Consider the following 20,198-nt stretch of genomic DNA (forward strand, 5'->3'; position numbering starts at 1 on the left):
ATATCGTGCCAGGTTCAAAGAATTTATTTTTCTCCCCGTGTCTTCTTAGCTTTGCCTACTCCAAAATGAAGGGTGGGGATGGGGAGAAAACCCCCGCCTAGGAAGTGTTACAGTTGTTTTGATGTTTTGCATTTTGGAATTATATTCTTCTCTTCTATTTAACTAAATTTCATTTTTAAAGGGAATTAAAAAAACCACTAGTCAACCAAAAAATTAATTTCTTGTACTGTTCTAGTGTAAACTATTTCTAGGTACAGGAGCTGTCACTCTTTGTGTGGATCAGCATAAACTAGGAGAAAATATTGAAAATTTGAGAAATGTATTTTTTTTCATCACCAAAGTAATATTTTCATATTCAAAGGGCAGGTGAAGAAAAGATAGTTAAAGCTTAATCTCTGCCTAACAAAAATATTTCCATCCATTTTACTCGTATGCATAAACCACAAGAAATGAATCACAACTGAGGAATTAAAAAAACACACTGGAAATGAAGAAAAACATTAACAATGGTTCCTCCAGTTACTGACTATTTTTATGTCTTGCTTTAAAGGGATGCTTTTAAAGATAAAAATGCTGGGGGGGGGTTAGAGAGGACCAACGTGCCTTATTTCTAAACTAAGGTCTGAGCCCTGCCATTTGGTAATCTAGGTAGCTTTTGTGAAAGGAAAATAATTTTTCTTAAAACCTCATGATTCCTGTTTAGCATATCTCTGATCGTCTGAACTTTTATAGATTTAAAAGAAACAGAATTTCTAAAGAAGTCATAGAAGAACAGCTATATTGGCTAGTACAGAATCGTATTCTTGTGGTGTGCATGAGACCATCAAGTAGGCATCATAAATCCAAACTAAATCCCACTGTTGAACTGTGTTAATAAAAGTTCATCCATGTGATTGTAGGGAAGTGTCTGATACATTTGTTTTGGTGATTAATACATTGCACATGATGTCCTGAGACACTTAGGTATTTTTCAGTTTCAGTTTGACAAATCTATAAATGTCATCACAGCTAAAGATTAACAGGGCTTCCATCATGGGAATGGGGTTGCTTGTTTTTTGTGTTTCACAGTTAACGCTAGAATAAACTAGTCCAGATCCTCTCTCCAGAAAGGATCCAACGCCTGTTTGAAAAATAACATTGTTACACGGCTTCACGTTGCCCATGGTATATCTTGCTGCAATTCTAGCCTCCTGATCCCCTCCTGCAGATGGGAGAAGGGCTCACCACACGAGGAGTCTCGCGTCACCTGTACAGCACGTCTGCAGGTTGCTGCGCAGCAGCATCGTGTATCCCAGCTAAAGGTAACCCTGACGTCTTGTCTTTGATCTGTTGATATGCTTGGTGGTGTTGAGGTCGTCCGTGTTTCAGCTTAATACAGAATGACTGAACTGTGCTTTTTTCCTTCATAGGTTTGGGGTTTTTTCATTGTTAGACTCTCCATAGCACAACGTCTATTGCTGCAGTGTCGGTGGTATCCAGTATTTTGCAACTTAAACTCTGCCAAGGACTGTCCAGTATAGTTTGTTGCCTTAAGAACAGAGGTGAATGTAACAGAGCAACAGGTTGAGACTGCACAATCATCACAAACGTAGATCAGAACATAGAGTAAAAAAACTGGAAACCCCACCATGCTGGGAGTTTCCAACAAAAGGGTGTTTGTAGATCTGTAAATAAGTCTGAATGCCTCTTGCTGTGGTGGTGATACACAACTCTCTACAGGTTTGAGTAGCTATGTCAGAGCAGCTGAAGATTGCACGCTGTTACCGAGGTGACATGTACAGAGTGTATTGATGCGTACAGGTTATAGATTTTGCTCAGTGTTTATGGGATAAGCTATTTGTATTGTCTGATATTTTGTGTTAGTGGAGAACACTTAAAATTTCAAGTGGGTTCAAGTCCACGAGGGTTGCCAGTGCCACAAAAAGATGAAAAGTTACTGCAACCCTTTTTCCCTTAGCTTCTTTACTGAAACATTTCCACTTACTTATTTTAGAAGGACCACATGTTCCCCCAGACAATTGCTTGGCCTTCCTGTTCTTGTCAGTGCCAGATACCAGTGCCAGTGATTTTTCTCCCGCCTATTGTGGTTACAGTATTTCTTCTATAGAAATTGTCTGGAGGCCACAGACTAATTTTACTGAAGTCAGTAGACGGGAATTACATGGCATTGACTCCTGGGCGCTCTCCGTCTGTTTCAGATTATAACTATTGACCTAGAGGTGAAAGGCTCTATATCCCATTACTAATTCCCTGAGTCATACAGTTCCTTAAAACACTGCTTTAAACAGATGATGCAGGATGCTAGTATTCGATAGCATCTGTACTAATAGCACTTACTCAAATTTATTGGCAAAGATACCTTCCAGGTTTTGTTTTCTGAACCACAAATAAGTATCTGTATGTAGCTGCAGTCATGAACTCCTCATGAAATCCTCAAGTCCTTATGCATCTAAGCTTTTTGCTGAAGACAAATATCTTAAACAAGAGTTAAAGACAAGAAGACCTGGGTTTGGTTTAGGATTCTGGCATGCTATTTTTCACAGTAATATACTGGATATAATAAAAGCCTTGAATTCAGAAAATCCCCTGCTATCACGTTTTCCTATTTTGAACACGAGTGTAGTCCTTTTCATTTGTAATTGGGACTTAGCACACTTTTTCATTACTGCTGTCTCGTAATCTACACATCTTTGCATTTCAGTCCTATTTTTCAGTGTGTACATCTGAATAGAGAACTGAGATAAAAAGGAGTGAGAGTTAGGGAGGATAACCCTTCTTGCTATCAAATCTGCACCGTCACCACCAGTTATATATCAGTTGGTTTGTTTTTCCATTTTTTTCATTTACATCATTACTTTAAGCAACGGATGTTGTGTCCCATCTTGTATTTGTGCCATCTTGAACAGTTTTTGGTTACATGATGCCACAAATGAAGCTGCTAGACGTCTCAAAAATTATACTAATTTCTTATATTTTTAGATACAAAGTGTGTGATCAGATTCATTGCAGACAGTCAAAGCACCAGAATTTGGTATGAAAGAACTTGGGGTTTTTTGCTTCAATATAATTTAATCTCTATGATCTGATTCCACTCCCCCCCCCCCCCCCCCCACACACACACACACACTTACACTGGAATATCTGCACTTAAATCAAAAGTGCTGCATCATAAAAGAGATAGTGTCAAATAAGTCATTTTGGCCCATATAACCAAAATTTACTTGCATAAATCCCAGATAATCTTTTGTAGAGTTATTCTGATATAAGGGTATAGAAAACACAGTTTTGCCCAGTAAGGACTATAACTTAGAGCGGTCAACGTCTGCTTCATGTTTAACTTCTTTTATAAGATGTAACCTCTGAAAAACAAACTGGCTCCAAACACACTCAAACTCTTAAATTGTTTTCACGTGCTTCAAAGTAGTGTATGGATTTTAGATATAAAATTTATGTTACCACACCATTCCTCAGGCATCTATGAACTAGTTATTTCCCATACTGTCATGTGGCTGTACAGTTTTTTGTTGTTCTTATTTGTGTAGTGGTAAAATTGTCATAGATTGGCAGTGTGACAAAGAAATAGCTTTTTGACACTATCCTCAACACATGTGGCTAACAATTAATTACACATTTTGAAAAGTAATTCTGAAGCACTGGAGGAAATATGTGAAGATACGTGGGACCTGTAAGCAAGTTCCTATTGAACTATGCATTTAGCATACTTATGCCTAATACTAAGAAACAAGACACTGATAACAACTGAAAAATAAATCACACACAGTTAGTTATAAAGGACACTATTGGTATAAAACTACAAACAGGAAAATGTGATCTAGTTTTCCCAGCACTTTGAATGTGTGAACTTGCAAAATGACTATTTTCTTTCTTCTCTGATACTATGCATATGGAAATGAAAAGGCAATGTATTTTTTGGTATCTCTTTATCTATTACTACAAAACAGATGTGTCAGGTGTGCAGATGTTGACTGAAGTGAGCTAAGTTTTATTTGGTATGTCAACAAGAAAATTGCCTAAGTGACGAAAAGCCAAGATTTGGAGAAAGGATGAGTTGCAGATACTGTATCAAAAAAGGCAACACAGAAAAGGTTAAGTAATGAGGAAACAGTGAAATAGAAAAGCATAAGTTAAAAGTAGAAAGTTAAAAAGACACCTAAATAAAAGGAGAATACAGTACAGTGAAACAGGTGATTCAGAGTTGCACTTCTGGTAATACTCAGAAAAATTCTTGGATATAGGAAAAGGAGTGTTATATGTCCGCTTTTATATTGAAATATAGCAAAAAAGGATCTAAGAGAAAAAGGAGCCTTTTTAGAGATCTTTCTTTGAAAATCATCACCAAAGAATATTTAAACCATTCATTGCACACCAAAATCTGAAACAGAAACCTTATTTCTGAGTACTTTTTCTCATCCTGTCCTTTCAGGCACCTTGAAACTTGTGAGCAGATGTTACAAAATGTTTAGAAAAAACAGTTTGGAAACTCTCAGTTAAGAATGGTTAGGCTTTCAAATGAGACAGCCGTTGCCAAAGGAGAAATGGCAAAGGCAGAAAAAAAGAGTAATCTGAAGCTTTCATAGGTTTCATTGTCATTAGCAAAGTTAACTGGAAAGTGGAGCAGTCTGGAAGGAAGTGGGCAGATTAAATATAGCGAAGTCTGCCACATTTCCATCTGCTTTTATGTATCCAAACCAGAAAAGAGCCACCTGCTAATCAGAAGCGACACATCTCATTTATGAATGTAATTAGTCTTTTTTAGTTAATCATCTTAATTAGTTTTGAAATCTTTAAACATACAGGAAAATAACAGAAGGTCAAAAGATAATAGTTCTACAAATGAAAGTCATAAAAATATGATGGGTAATCAAATTAGTTCAGGGCAAAATCATGAAAATTGCAGCATAAACAGGACTGTGCTAAAAATAATAATTAAAAAAACAACCAATCTAAACAAAACCTCATCTAAGCAAAACATATGATAAAAATGGAAGAGAGAGAAAAACAGTAAAAATTATCTCCCCGGTGCCTTAGTACCTTCCTCACCTCCAAAAATCCCACGGTATAATCACAGACTGAGGAAAAGGCAAACAAAACAAGCTCTGTTCGCTACATTTAAGTGTGTTGCTTACTTGCACAGACCTTTGTCTAGGCTTCAGCTGGTTCTTTTTAGACTACATGTTTTGCTTCTTCAGTTACTTTCATGTAAAAAATCTACATAACTAGGTTATTTACATACCAAACATTGCTATTAAAGGCCATGATAAGTGAGTTTCTAGGTTTTCTCAAGACTTCTGCTCACATTTTTTTGTTTGTTTTTGTTGACACAGCTGCGAGCACGGTAAAAGGCATCCATGGGATCTGTACAAAAAAAGGTGTTGCGGTTCTGTGAAAGCTTTTGCTGAGGAGCAGAGCACTGCGACGCTTTGCAGGCTGCCTTTGGAAGGGTAGTTTTGTGGTAGGTACGGGACTGGATTTATTTGTCAGCACTCGTTTTGACCTGCTTCCTCCAGCCAGCTGTTAGCTGGAAGCAGTTTTGGTGTAGTTTTGGTCAAGCAGATTCCTAGCCTTTTGGGGTAAAAATCATGCCTTGAGTACCTTCAGTGAAGTTGCTGGACAAGCCCCGATTCTTTAGGAGTTTTACATCGCTATGACGTATCCATCTAAGAGTTCCTTTCCACTCTTATTTTCGCTTTAATTTCCCTGGCAGCATTCACCCTTTCTTTCTGCAAACCTGCACTTCCGAGGTAAAATCCGCCCAGGGCCAAGAACTACAGCACACGTATCTGACGCTTTGGGGTGTGCTGGAAGCGAGAGGCTGTATTCATGAGCAGGCTAACGAGTACAGCTGCATTGGTGGGCAGGGGGTGGTAATGCCAAGCCCCACGGCCTCGTTGGCATCAGCAGCCCACACGCGTGGAGGTGCCGCAGCACTCAAGTGTGGGCTTACCCACCCAGCACAGGAGATTTCCCCGAGCCGCCTGTCAGTCAGAGACAGCCGAGTCGCAAACCGGCCACGTCAATAACTAGTGTGTCTGGGAGGCCTGCGGCGTGCCCCTGCCCTCCCTCTGCGGTGACATCCCCACGGATGAGCTGCATTAGCACCTTCATTGCCGACGTGGCAGTGTCGGAGGGCTCCCATGACTTCAGCCCTAAGAAGACAAGCGGGAAGGCCAGCACGCAGCTCACTGCTGTACGCTTGTTTTGACTGCATCGGTATGAAGTGTTGTCATGGTTTAACCCCGACCAGCAACCAAGCACCACGCAGCCGCTCACTCACTTCGCCCCCATCCAGTGGGATGGGGAGGAGAATCGGAAGGAAAAAAGGTAAAACTTATGGGTTGTGGTAAGAACAGTTTAATAGAACAGAAAGGAAGAAACTAATAATCATAATAATAACAAAAGTAAAATGACAATAATAATAAAAGGATTGGAATATACAAAACAAGTGATGCACAATGCAATTGCTCACCCCTCGCTGACCTATGCCCAGTTAATTCCCCAGTAACGATCCCTGCTCCACTTCCCCCCCCAGGCCAACTCCCCCCGGTTTATATACTGGGCATGACATCCCATGGTATGGAATACCCCTTTGGCCAGTTTGGGTCAGCTGCCCTGGCTGTGTCCCCTCCCAACTTCTTGTGCCCCTCCAGCCTTCTCGCTGGCTGGGCATCAGAAGCTGAAAAATCCTTGACTTGGTCTGAACACTACTGAGCAACAACTGAAAACATCAGCGTCTTTTCAATGTTCTTCTCATACTTGAACCCAAAACATAGCACTGTACCAGCTACTAGAAAGAAAACTAACTCCATCCCAGCCAACCCAGGACAAGTGTGCTGCATGCATTTTTTCAGAAAATACTGCTTCACGCAGCACAGAAATACTGTTGTTTTGCAGGTTGGCTTGCTACAGATGTGTTCCTATAGTTGAATTCAGGATGTCATGTACAGGTCCTATTTTACAATACATATGTGCAATCTAGTTTCCTTATGAAAGAGAGCAAACAGGTAGTCTGCAACACATATCTGGAATGTCAGAGAATGATAGAAAGATTGGTTTTTAACATGAAACAGACTTTTTGGATAAAGATGAGGAAGAGTGAGTTTTAATTAAAAATCCTCTTAGCTTATCTTCTCACTCAAGGGAACATGCTTTTCCAGCCATTAAAAGCAACTGGAGCATTGCAGTCCTTTTCTTCTGGAAGGAGAAATAGATCCTAATAGAGTGAGGCTTACACTGTGCAATTCAGAAATATTCAAATGTGCCCCATTTGCTCTTCACATGTTGCAGTACTGTGTACAGGATGCAGTTTCTCCACCCAAACACGCTTTCAGCAGTGGGATGCACGAGATGGCGAGACAGGGTGGGTGCACACATAGCCCAACTCTTCCAAAATAACCTGGATAACAGCTGGTAAGATAGGGAGGCGTAAGCTGTGCATCATGCTAAAGAGGGAGACAACCATCAACTGGATTAAACACTAAATAGGGAATTGCAGGGAAACTTTAGAAAAAGGAGTCAGCTTGAAAAGGAGTGACAAAGCGGTGTGAAGCCTGGATGTTTGTGAGTGCTAAGTGATGTTCTGTAAGTCCCCAGCATAGTGATTCACCTGCTCTGTCGTTGGTATTGATCCTGAACGTATAGGTCACAGATTGGCAGTTATTTGCAAGTTAATAAATCGATAAACTGATGTAAACTCTGTGAATTGAGCATTTTTTTTTCCTCTGTGATTCTAGTGAACAGCAAGATCAGACTGTTGTGAGAGAATGGAAAACGAAGACTGAACTGCAGAGAACATTTTGTTCTTTTACGGTATTTGTGGTGTTGCTCAGAGATATTATAGCTCCTCCATGTGTTTTTGCCTTAAATAGTAAGTAGGTTGTACTGATACTCTTTCTTTCGCTTTGTAGTTACAAGAGAAAAAAAAAATAACGTAGGGCCTATATCAGACAACAAATTAAATTTTTTCCTCTCTATGTAATATTTATCATGTAATGGATGAAAGGGGAAAAAAAAGAGTTAAATAGCCCCACAACTTTTTCTTTTACTTCAATTACTAAAGAAAAAAAAGAAAAAGAAAAAGAGCAGGTGTTTGAAAAACCCTGTTATAGAAGATTTCCACTTTCTTTGGAAAGCAAGAACATTGAAGTGAATCTACAATTGCTGCTTTCCTCTAGAAACAGTAACACTGACCTTCCTCTAATCCTTTTGACCTACTATTGTCAGGCTGCTTATAAACAGAAATAGAAACCACATTCTGTCAGTCAGGGCATCCTTAATTTCTCATCCCAAGTAAAATAAAGCTACATCATTCATGAAAGAGCTCATAACTTTTCTCCTTGCAGCTGAGAAGGAGCGTAACAGAGAGTGACACTGAAAAATCACAGGCGGGTAGAACTTGTGGCAACACCTTTCAGAGTTGAAAAATATCCATCCAAAAGGTAAAAACATGTGGCTTTAGTTTTTTGCATTTCATGCGAGAGTGCTCCTACAAACAGCCTCTCACTTAGCTGTAAGTGGACAATTTCCCAAGTAGGTAATTCCTGAAGGAGTATATCACAAAGTCCTGAACCACCGTTGGTCACATTCATGGTGACACTTGATACTGCCAGCATTTTTCTACTTGCTCCCCAGTGTGCCAGGGAGACTGCTGGTGGCAAAGAGGGGCTGAAGGCACGCCTGCCTTTGGGGATGGAGGGGCAGTGCAGTTTTAGCATGAACAGGGGGGCCCAGTTCACCCCTTGATCGTCCCCATGTATCCCATGATGGTTCACTGCACAGATTTAGTGCATGTGAACTAGAATCCTTCAAAGGGAAAATAAACTGTTCCAGGTGTTTGCTGGAGAAGAGAATGTGTCTGAACCAGCAGCTTTTTTTTGAGCCATCTCTGAGCCATGGGCACAGTGGGGATGTTCAGTCAGGCAGTCAGACTGACTGTAGGCCAAAGCAAAACCCCCATAGCATAGAGGCGAGGACCTCAGAAACATTTGTTTTCACAAGAAAATCTTTCTCTTTTATGCTGATTTCCTTACTAATGTAGATAGAGCCCAAAGTAAATTCCAGCTTGTAGAGTTGGGTATCCTCATAAATTACTTTTAGTTACATATGTAAATATCAACAACAAGGGGAATGATTAAATAGAAAAGCAATTTTCAGAGAAGTCCTGTTTGTTTTAGATGTCTTGAAAGATACTGCCTAAGTAGGAACAAAATCAGAATTCAAGGTGCACATATTCATAAGTACTCCATTAGAAGGGCTCATGTACCTCAAACCTCTTAAAAAACCTCAGCTTGGGGGGGGGGGGGGGAGGGGAAGTTGTGACTATTGCTTTTTTAAGACTTAATTGGCATTGTTGCTGGTTTCTTAACCTTTTAGTCCTTTAGCTAGTCATAATGGCCACCGTGCCTCAGGTCCCCATCATGGGATTTATGCTAAGGCAGTTTTGATTATGTAAAAGAATGGGTTGCACAAACATCTCTCAGGATGGGGTCAGGTATTAGTGATCCTGCTGTTGGGTTGGGGGCTGCACTAAATCACCTTTATTGATCCTTTAGGGCCTTATTTTTTTTGTATTATTTTGTACCTTCCTGTTAGTGATTCATGGTAAGATATTGTCTGGTATGCTGTGTATCAAATAGCTTGGATGATGGATTGCCATCCCAAATATCAAGCAATTCGAGTGATGGATTTTCATCCCACGACAAGTCAGGACCAATTGCTCTAGGGGTCAGAATAGAACTGATGGTGCAGCTGTAGTTCAGAACAGCACAGAGATTATATGAAACCTTATGTTTCCACAATGTTCCTTATTTGCCCCAAAGTTCCTCATTTATGGTAAATAAACGTGCCTGGATACTTAAGTGTTTCTACCGTCACAATATTTGAGTGTTTAAAAAATAGTAATGGAAATTAGATATGACTGAATTTTTTTCTGAGTTACTTGGAGGCTTGTGGATATTTAAGGGATTAGTCTTTACTTCTTTTTCAGGGATATGGAATGACAGAAAACGGCAACTGATCAGAAATCCCATTGCTTGTAGGAATGGTTTTGGTTATGAGGCTGAGTTGTATGAGGAAATTCATCTCAACTCTGAGATCAGGTTTCTCCTGAAAGAAAAGTAAAACCAGTTAGCTATATCTAGCAAGGCCTCTGCCACAGATGCTCAGTGTTTCAGATGTTCAAGCTACAGAGAACAGATTTGTGTGCAAACTTGTGTTTGTGTCTGCTGGTCCTACTGGAGACTCAGGATTGGGTCTCTCATACCTCAAGCTTAGTACCCGTCACTCAATGCTTCCACCTGCTCACACATGGGTCCTTCCTACTCCTGCTGCTGCTCCACCACCTCAAATAACTATTTTGTTGCATTGGAGGCTGACTCGGTAACCCATCCATCTCGTATGTAAAAGCCTTGCTCCAAAAAGTGTGTGTGTGTGTGTGTGTTTATATAAAGTGGAAGGCTGTTACTAAGAAAGGCTAAAACATCCACTGATGCTAGGAAATGGCCTAGGGAAAATATTTTGGGAGATCCTGGTTTGTGTATTTCTCACAAGATACCTTTAGTTTAGACAAATTCTATATTAAAAACAAATTGCAAACAGTTGTGAATTTTTGAACTGAAAATGTGGTTGCAACATTTGTATTTTTCCTCTTTAGGTTGTGCTTTAAAGTTGTGAGAAGCCATTGGTTTGGGGAGGAAATCTCTACCAAGGTCATTCTATTTGCTGCATAACTTGCATTTGTTCACTTGCATCAGGAGGACCCTGCAGTGCACAGCGGTAGTACCTTGAGATGACAATTATTCTGATTTGGAATTTTGTGTACAATAATTAAACAGTCAGGTACCAGCAGACATGTGTTACCCTGAGATAACACGCTCCTTGGAAGTATCGTGAGGCAGAAGGTGAAATTAGTGCCTCCAATGACCTGGGAAACACATTATCTCACCACTGCATAAGCTTGAGGGTGTATTGTTACTGTATACCAACTATTAGTGTTATTAGTTGCATCGTGATTGATTGCACCATGTAAAACATATGTTTAAAACATGTTCGCCCTTGTGCATCATGCGATAATTATGTCTGACTGAAGTACCAATATATCAGGTGTGAGTCGATAGGAACATGAAGTATCGGGTTGGGTTTTTTTCACAGGGATATGCAAGACTGGCAAAAGTTATCTTGAAAGGGACTTTAGCATCAGAGTCCCACAGCTTCAACAAAACCAACATCCATAATGCAGTAGGAGAGTACTGGCATGTAATCGCCTCAAGTGGAGCATTCACAACTCTTGCGTATTATTCGCTCTTCTACGAATATATATGTGCATCTGTGTGTTTGCATGCCCAGAGCAATCTTCACAGTGTTTATTTTTAACCTGCAATTATTTTTGCCCGTGCCCGGTGCTGTCGGTTGTTTCATTTTTCAGGTGACTGACAGGAACCATTTTTTCCACCCCCGAACGGGCTGGCGCGGTACCCGGGGCACGGGGCGGCTGGTTAGCGCAGCTCTGGCAGACAAAGGGCTTTGTGCTGCTTGCTCCTTCTCGCAGCTCCGCAGCGAGGCACCACATCAGACGGAAGAAAAGGTCTATCTTTAATCTGAGCTACTCAGGAAATCAAAGGGGGCGGATTAAAACAAGAGCGGTGACTGATTCCCGTAGGAGATCGCTTTCCTATTCCATTTGATATAATGAACACGATAATCAAAGTAAGGTTAGAAACCCCCCGTACCTTTTCTCCGAGGATTTTTGTGATGTCAGTTCACAAGGTATTATAATAATTGAACACGTGTGTGATAATGATTTAAAAAATAGTTTCCCTTTTTACCTTAGAATAATTTACATATAGCTGCTCTGGCAAGGTGCTCGTCTTATGAGTCGTCAGGCTTGCGGTTAAAAGTGTTAAACCTTATTATACCTGCAACCGTTTGTTTCTTTGCATCTTAGCGTCTTTTGGTCTTTGCTAAAAATAGTCACAATGCCTACCTAAGCACTACATTTCGAAGATGCGGTGGGATGTTGCTTTAACATTGGATTCGAACATCCAATAATGAAGCAAAATCTGGCTCGTGCTCAGAGAAAAGAGCATTAAGAGGAAGACACGCTGCGGAAAAGAGGTACCAGGTTTGGCTGGGCTGTAAAGTAGCAACCTACCGGCACACAGTAATTGCTCTTCCCTGTTATAACCGGTGTGCTGCCAGGACCGCGCTGTTTTCTCGACAAGGATCCCCAGAAGGGCAAGAACGAGTTGCTACCCCCGTCCTGCACACGTGCTGCGCCGAGCACACTTCAGTCAGTGAACACGAGGCGGGCTGTCCCCGGGGCTTCCCCGCGTCCCTTCGCATGCCCTCGCTCAGCGCCGGGGGGACGCAGCCCTACGGGGGGGCGGCCGCGAGCTGCCTCCTGCCGTATTTGCTGCGGCGTCCCAGGAGAATCCAACAGGAATGGTTCCCGGGCTGGGACTAACGCAGGGACCCCCGGTCCCCCCGCCAGCTCTCGTCGTAGCTGGCGCCACGGGAAAGCACAAGGAGTGCTGTAGTGCGAAGGGGAGCGTTATGTCCTTCATCGGCAATACCTCCCGTAGAAGTGAAATGTGCTACTCTAACGTGTTTTGGACAAGTTGGTGATTTTGCTTTTCTTTCTTTTTCTTTTTTTTTTTTACAATGAGGTTAAGGTGGCAGCGCAGGATCTCGGCTAATTCTGGGCCGGCTTTCTTTGCACTTCAGTTGAATCCACATGGGATGGAGATATTCAGCTCTGCATTAATGCTATTTCTCACTTTAATGACCCTGGTAAATCTTTAATGATTGCCATCACTGTCAGAAGGGCACAAAGGGCCCTCATCTCTCTTGATGCAACCTAAGAAAATATGCTCACAGCTGTCAATTAAAATAATGGCATTATGGGGACCCACCTCTTCTTGCAAAAAGCAGCGTAAAAATTCCACTCAAAATCATTATACTCACTAAAAAAAAGTAAATGTAGATGTCTTAGGTTTTGTTTTGATTAAGCAGGGCAGCACATTCCAGATAAAATGAATCGGGACAGGTACTTCACAGAAATGGGCCTGATCACTTCAGTAAGCCAGAGTACCTAAGATATAAGCTGTTACTTTAAATTAGGTATTCTGAAGTGTGAAATTTTCATCCTGTAATACTTGCTTAAAGTCTGCATTAGAGAAATTCATTTAACATTAGAACCAAGATTTTTCCACCACTTAAACATTGTTTCATCATGAGTGATTTCTCTATCACAGTATAGCCTTTAAGATATAATTCTCTCAAATTATGGGGTATGTTAGCAGCCCTGCGAGCAAGGAACGGAATATACAGGTCTCCCATTTTCATTAGTAGCAGTTGCCTGCTTAATTCACTGAGCAGCACAGAGAAAATGTAGCCCTGTGGGTCAACATCAATGGATTCAATGAGGTCTTCACCCTCTAAAAATGTCATTAGTGGGAGTAATAGCTGGCTGTGGCCCTAGCGCTCGCTACAGCTGCAGCAAGCTGCCTCTCTAGAGAGCAGAAGTCTGACGCAGAGGTGCTCAAGCTTGTCTGGGGAAACTCCCACCCATCGTTCACTGCTGGCCAACCATCTGGGGTCTCAAGAAGTCTGTAAACCTTTCTGAGAGTTAGACTTTCAGCCTAAAATTAGGCTCACCTTGGTGAACCGTGGGCTGTATTTGACAGGGTGGGAGCGATGGCTACCACTCTTCTTCTTCCCGCTTGTTCTGTATTACCATCTCACCTGAATGTAAGGGTACACCCTGACCCATTACCTCCATGCCTCTCAAAATTAAATTTTCATGCTAAGCCAACCTAGGTCTTGAGGGGGGTTGCTGCCCACCAGGAGGTGCCCCCATATAGGTTTTCACACCTGGTTCAGTTCCAAGGCTGAGGACTCAATTGGCCGGTTTGTCAAAGACAATGAGAAGGTTTGTATGGTCACCTCTAAAACTTCTACTTCTGCGTAGAGGTGATGGAGTGTGGGATCAGGCTAGTCTGTTTGTTGACTAAAAAAGCTGGAGTTGGGTATTTTTTATCCCTATCATAATGTATTCAACTGCACAGTAAAATCTAAATTTTTTTTAGAAGACGCTTTCCACAGAAATTTCAAGATACTGTAGGTCTAAACTGAGCAACATAATGTGATTTTATATAAGAACCCACCTTCTTGTGCTGCACTTCAAAACGGAGAATACTCGAGAACATTTTTGCTGTATTTGGCAGTTAGTATTTTAATCCATACAACATCCTAAGCATGAGAGTAGGGAAGGGTGGATGACCTAGGAAAACACTGTGTAATCTTAATTTTATTAAAAAGTAATAATAAAAGTATTCAAGCATTAATATTGGATACTCTAGGTCATTATTTTATCCATAAAGCATATATTCATAGCAGATTTTTATTACACTTCTGTGTTCACCTGACTTTGTAGTTTCTTTTGATTTTGTTATTTTCTGTAGTTATTTTCCACTTCTAAGTCATTTGATCTATGTTTTCCTTTAGACCTCTGCCTCTCTATATAGATTACTAGAAAGGAGTTCAATTACAATTTTGTCTCTGATGTGGATATTTCTTCAGTGAAGGTTGTACAAAGACATGTCCTTCCTCAGGCTCCACTTCAAACAGGGCTTCAAATGCAAACTAAAAACCAAAACCAAAACCCCAAAACCAAACCACTAATCTGAGTAGTCCAAGACATGCTTCATTTCAGCTTTCATAAGTATGTGCTCGATACAACATCAACAGCAAATGTTTCACAATCTTCAGTGCTACATGATTTGAGTGGTCCCAGGTCTGCTAATTCCCTACTTGTGGATTTTATGCACAGCTCCTTAAAAAAAAAATAATAGTAGGCTCTTGAAGAAAGTGTGATAGTACTGGATTCAGTTGTAATTTTAGGATGCAAAATTCCTCTGGTAAATAGGCATTTTTTGCTTGGATGTGGGATTTTCTCACTGCATTTTGTGTTTGCCTCCTGCAAATAAAAATATCACAAAACTTTACAGTCTGATCATGAGAGTATTCTTGTGGGAATATATTTTTTTACACATGTTTTAATATAAACTATGTGATAGTCCCTTACTTAAAATTTTCACTTAAAATTTTTTAACCCACTTTGTCAGATATGAATTATAGGAGGACTCTTCACCCTACATTTACAGCACTTACTTTGATTGCTGAGTGAGTTCTATGAGAATTTATAAGTAACGGTATTAATTAGTTGGGTTATACATTTTATTAGATGTAATTTTCCAGCAATATAATTCTTGGAATTTGAAAGATGAAAATTAACCTACTTGGAGTTTATTCCAAAGTCAAGGCTACAGATTTTTAGTCTTTCTCTGTAGACATATTTTTCTGTAATGATATCATTATTTGTATCCTTTTTCATTTTACATTGTAATATTTTCCTCATGTTATTTTGCCTTCAAACATCTTGGAGATGAGCATCCAATTAATATAGTGCTGCTTGCTTAGGAAGAGAGGAGCACACAGCTGACCTTTCCCCAGATGACTTGTTATAAAGATCAGATAAGAATATCTTTTTCTTAAAGAAGGTTTGGACTTCAAGATGCTAAACATATAAATCCCTCAAGGTATTTAAACGTTGCTTAACTTGACCTTAAGCAGTGGTTTCAGAGACAGCTGGTCTTTGTGTTCAAATTTAGGTCTTGACTGCTCTGCAGGATCCAGGGCCATTCTGCATAGTCTTCTAACATCAAAGGAGCAATCTCACTGCTAACCCCCTTTCAAGTGGCTTACAGCTTTGTAAGCCAGGTGGAAAGTAAAACAAAATGTTGGCTCTTTCCAACCTTCGAATGGCAAGTGGTGATGGGACCTAAGCTACACTTGCACTTTGTGGCAACAGGAATTGCCACTCTTCACAGAAAATGTCTCCTTTTTTCAAAATACCAAATCCAAATCTGACTGAAATACTGAATATGCTAAATCATTGGTGGGTTTGGCGGGGGAGGATGCTTTAATATAACATAGATTAAGGAGGAACCAAATGGCATTTGTAAGCTGAAGGCTAAAGCTTGGACCACCAGCTGCCTGGTTAGGCTGAAATCTCTTAGAGCCAGGGGCCTCTGTGAGCCCCAGGAAAGGACCCGAATGCCCTAGCTGTTGTCAGGCAGCCACCTCCCCAGGTACCATCTCATGTCCATGCTTCTACGGTAAGTTATATTTGCTTACATATCTTAGTTGTGTAATTGAGAAGCCTAAGCATTTCTATAAACACTTGGGTTTACGTAATTGAATTTCAAACTTGCTAACAAGATGTGATTCTCTCTTTGTAGCTTTTGTGTTATGGTGAAGGTGCGCCTGAACAGTAGTAGCAATTGCATGTAAGAAATTAAAGAAGAGAAAAGAGTTTGTCAGATATGTTTGCAAATGATTCTTAAGGGATAATTTACCAAAAAAAGACCAAAGCAGTTGAAACAACTGACAGATTTGTGTGTGCATGTTAGCAAATGTTGGCACCTATCCCAACTAATTTATTATCTCTCCTTTGGCAGTCATCAAGTTCTTGATTTCAGAAGTTTCTTGAAGATATGTGAGTCTCATAATGTAAGGGAAAGCCTTTGTGTGCAGGCTGCTCACCCAATTTTTTTTTTTTTTTCCTTTCAGAAAACACATCATATTGGATTTTGTAGTAGATTTGAGAATATGTATTTCATATTTTTTAGTCTGGATCCCTGCATTTACTATTCATGCAGTAGAACTTGAGGATAAGAAGTTAATGAGAACATTTCACCATCATTTGTTCATGTCTTTCTAAAACTGATTTTGAGCTGAAAGTGTGAAAGACGTCACATTATTGGTACTTGATGTTGTAATTCAGCCACACTTTAAATCAAAACTGCCACCAGAAGAAGCAGTCGTCTTTTGCTGCTTCTCCTATTCCAACAAAACTGCTTATGACAGAGTGGTGATTTTTCTTCAGTCTTGCTGAGTTTGGGTGCTTTGCAGACAGACAATAGAGGCTTTTCAAACAAGAGTCTGTAGATAGTGTAATTTTTATTTTCTTTCAATTACAGTTTACCATGAACTTCAGCCAGAGCAGCCCTGCTGTTGCAATTTGCCATGTGGAGATTATAAGCATGGTGTATGGCTGAATACTTTTTACAGATTAGTGTGTTTGGAAGGGCAATGGTAAAAATTCCATCAGTCTTTGGACGTTTATTGCAAGCATCTATAATGAAGGTTAGTTTTTATGTGTACTTCCCAGAAATAATTGGGAATACTTAACAATTTATACAAACAGGTGTTAAAGGTTTTTCAAGCTGCCAGCTGGGGGGGGGGGGGGGGGAAGTAATGGGCTTGATATCTACTAGAGTTGTAACTTGTGGAGCTCTGATTTTTGCAGACATCAGCTGTAAGGAACCTTCCTCAGGGCATACTCTGCTTCCAGAAGTGACCTACAGATTTTTACCTACTAACTTTTAACCTTGCTGTCGAAGATGGCTAGTAGACCAGTGAAACCCTTGACCTCCTCCAGTGTTTCTCTCTTTCCTTTAGGTAGTGCTGGAGACCTTAAACTGAGAGAGGGCAGTGAAGTGTGATTTGTGTGTGAGGGTGCATGGAACAGATGCTCTGTCTGTACTTTTGAACTATAGCTCCACTGTCTAAATGCTTGTGTTTATGGGAGACTAGACTGATCCGTTAGATCCCTTCTAGCCTTGCGTACTTATCTTAGAGGGTTGAACATTTGTTAGAGCTGACACTATTTTAATTACAGGTGCATTGATTCCTCTTGTAATCCTAGTAATTTACCCTCATAAGATTATTATCTGATGTATGATTATGTGATTTTTATTTCTTTTTTAATTTCCCCCTTCCCCCCCTCCATATGGTCTTGCTGGGTCTGGGATTGGAGATTTGCGAATTGTTTGGTCCTTATAAATATGTAAAAATCCTTCTTTCCTTATCATCACCTCACCAGCATCCCATAACAAATGAATGTAGACCTCATGAGTGCATTTTACATGAATAGTGGTAGTAATATTATTTAGGTTCTCTTGGACAATGAGATCCTGCAGGATCATAACATCTTGCAAAGAAGATGCTCCATGCACAGGATTCCTCAGTGTGTAAGTGTCATTGCAAAATGAATTCAGTTGTTTTCATCTTCAGCACTAGGGGTTGGGAAAACGTGAATAGTTATGCTTAGGATAGTGAATGTGAAGGAAGATAATGAATGCTATTGAGTTCTTCGTGTGCAAACTGCTCTCTATGTCTAGCTGCATTTTACTACTTCACTCCACTCCTATGTTAGTTTTCTGGGGCTGATGAAATCACGATAGACAAACATCTACTTTGTGTCAGTCAACTTGGTTTTGGTTTTCTGTTTTATTTCCCCTCTCCCTGTGCCATAACTATCAAACCTCCTCACTTTATTTCTGTGTCTATAGGAAAGACGGGCTCCCCGGCAGTACACATAGAAATACATTAAAACGTAAGTGTTTACAGTGATGCAGCATATTCCAGTTTGGGACACAAAGTAAACTGCATTGGCCTAAGGTCTTTACGTTAATGCAAGACAATGATCAGATTTCCTCTTGCAGAGCCCACTCTGTCAAAATACAAGATTACTGCCCCTAGACTGCTCTTATTCCTCCTTTCAGGTCATCTCTGCTGGCCTAAAACATCTTGTTGGGGGGGTCTTGAGTCCAAATGAGTCCGAAGTCTAGAAGCATTTGCATGAACAGTTTGTGTCACTTGCTTTCTGCCATTTCTTTAATTTACGGCTATTCTCTACTAAAACTTCTTAAGATCAGCTAGTCATCTGATAACATTGTCATATAGCTGCTCTTATTTTATACGATGACGTCAAAATCTTATTTTTCTGCACGACTAGATGAAGACCCTAAATCCCTCACAAATGTTCTTTTGAGCTTTTATTGAAATTATTTTAACTGATTTAAATCATAAAATCATGGAATAGTTTGGGTTTGAAGGGACCTTTAAAAGTCATCTAGTCAACCCCTCCCTGCAATGAGTGGGGACATTTTTGACTAGGTCAGGTTGCTCAGAGCCCCATCCAACCTGGCCATGAGTGTTTCCAGTGATGGGGCATCTACCACCTCTCTGGGCAACCTGTTTCAGTGTTTCAACACCCTCATTGTGAAAAATTTCTTCCTTATATCTGGACTGAATCTACCCTCTTTTAGTTTAAAACCATTACCCCTTGTTCTACCTTGTCTGTCCCCATCTTTCTTACAAGCCCCCTTCACGTACTGAAAGGCTGCAATAAGGTCTCTGTGGAGCCTTCTCTTCTCCAGGCTGAACAACCCCAACTCTCGCAGCCTGTCTTCGTAGGAGAGGAGTTCCATCCTGTCGTGGTTTAACGCCAGCCGACAGCTAAGCCCCACGCAGCCCACTCACTCACTCCCCCCATGGTGTGATGGGGGAGAGAATCAGAAGAGTAAAAGTGAGAAAACTCATAGGTTGAGATAAAGACAATTTAATAGGTAAAGAGCGAGCCACGCACACATGCAAAGCAAACCAAGGAATTCATTCAGCACTTCCCATCGCCAGGTGGGCGTTCGGCCATCTCCAGGAAAGCAGGGCTCCATCACGCGTAACGGTGTCTTGGGAAGACAAACACAATAACTCTGAATGTCCCCCCCGTCCTTCTTCCCCCAGCATTATAAGCTGAGCATGACATCATATGCTCTGGAATATCCCTTGGGTCAGTCGGGGTCAGCTGTCCCGGCTGTGTCCCCTCCCAACTCCTTGTGCACCCCCAGCTTCCTCGCTGGTGGGGTGGGGTGAGAGGCAGAAAAGGGCTTGACTCTGGGTAAGCACTGCTCAGCAGTAACGAAAACATCCCTGTGTTATCAACGTTATTCTCACACTAAATCCAAAACACACTGTACCTGCCACTAGGAAGAAAATTAACTCTATCCCAGCTGAAACCAGGACACATCGCTCTAATAAGTTTTGTGGCCCTCCTGGGGACCCGCTCCAGCAGGTCTGTGTCTTTCCTGCGCTGAGGACCCCAGAACTGGACACAGTACTGCAGGTGGGGTCTCACCAGAGCGCAGGAAAGGGGCAGAATCACCTCCCTTGACCTGCTGGCCAAGCTTTTCTTGATGCAGCCCAGGATACAGCTGGCTTAAATGCTTTTATATTTGCCTGCTAAATATTATTATAGTGGTAGATTGGCACCTTGACCT

This window comes from Accipiter gentilis, chromosome 21 (assembly GCF_929443795.1).
Source record: "Accipiter gentilis chromosome 21, bAccGen1.1, whole genome shotgun sequence".
Taxonomy (NCBI): Eukaryota; Metazoa; Chordata; class Aves; order Accipitriformes; family Accipitridae; genus Astur; species Astur gentilis.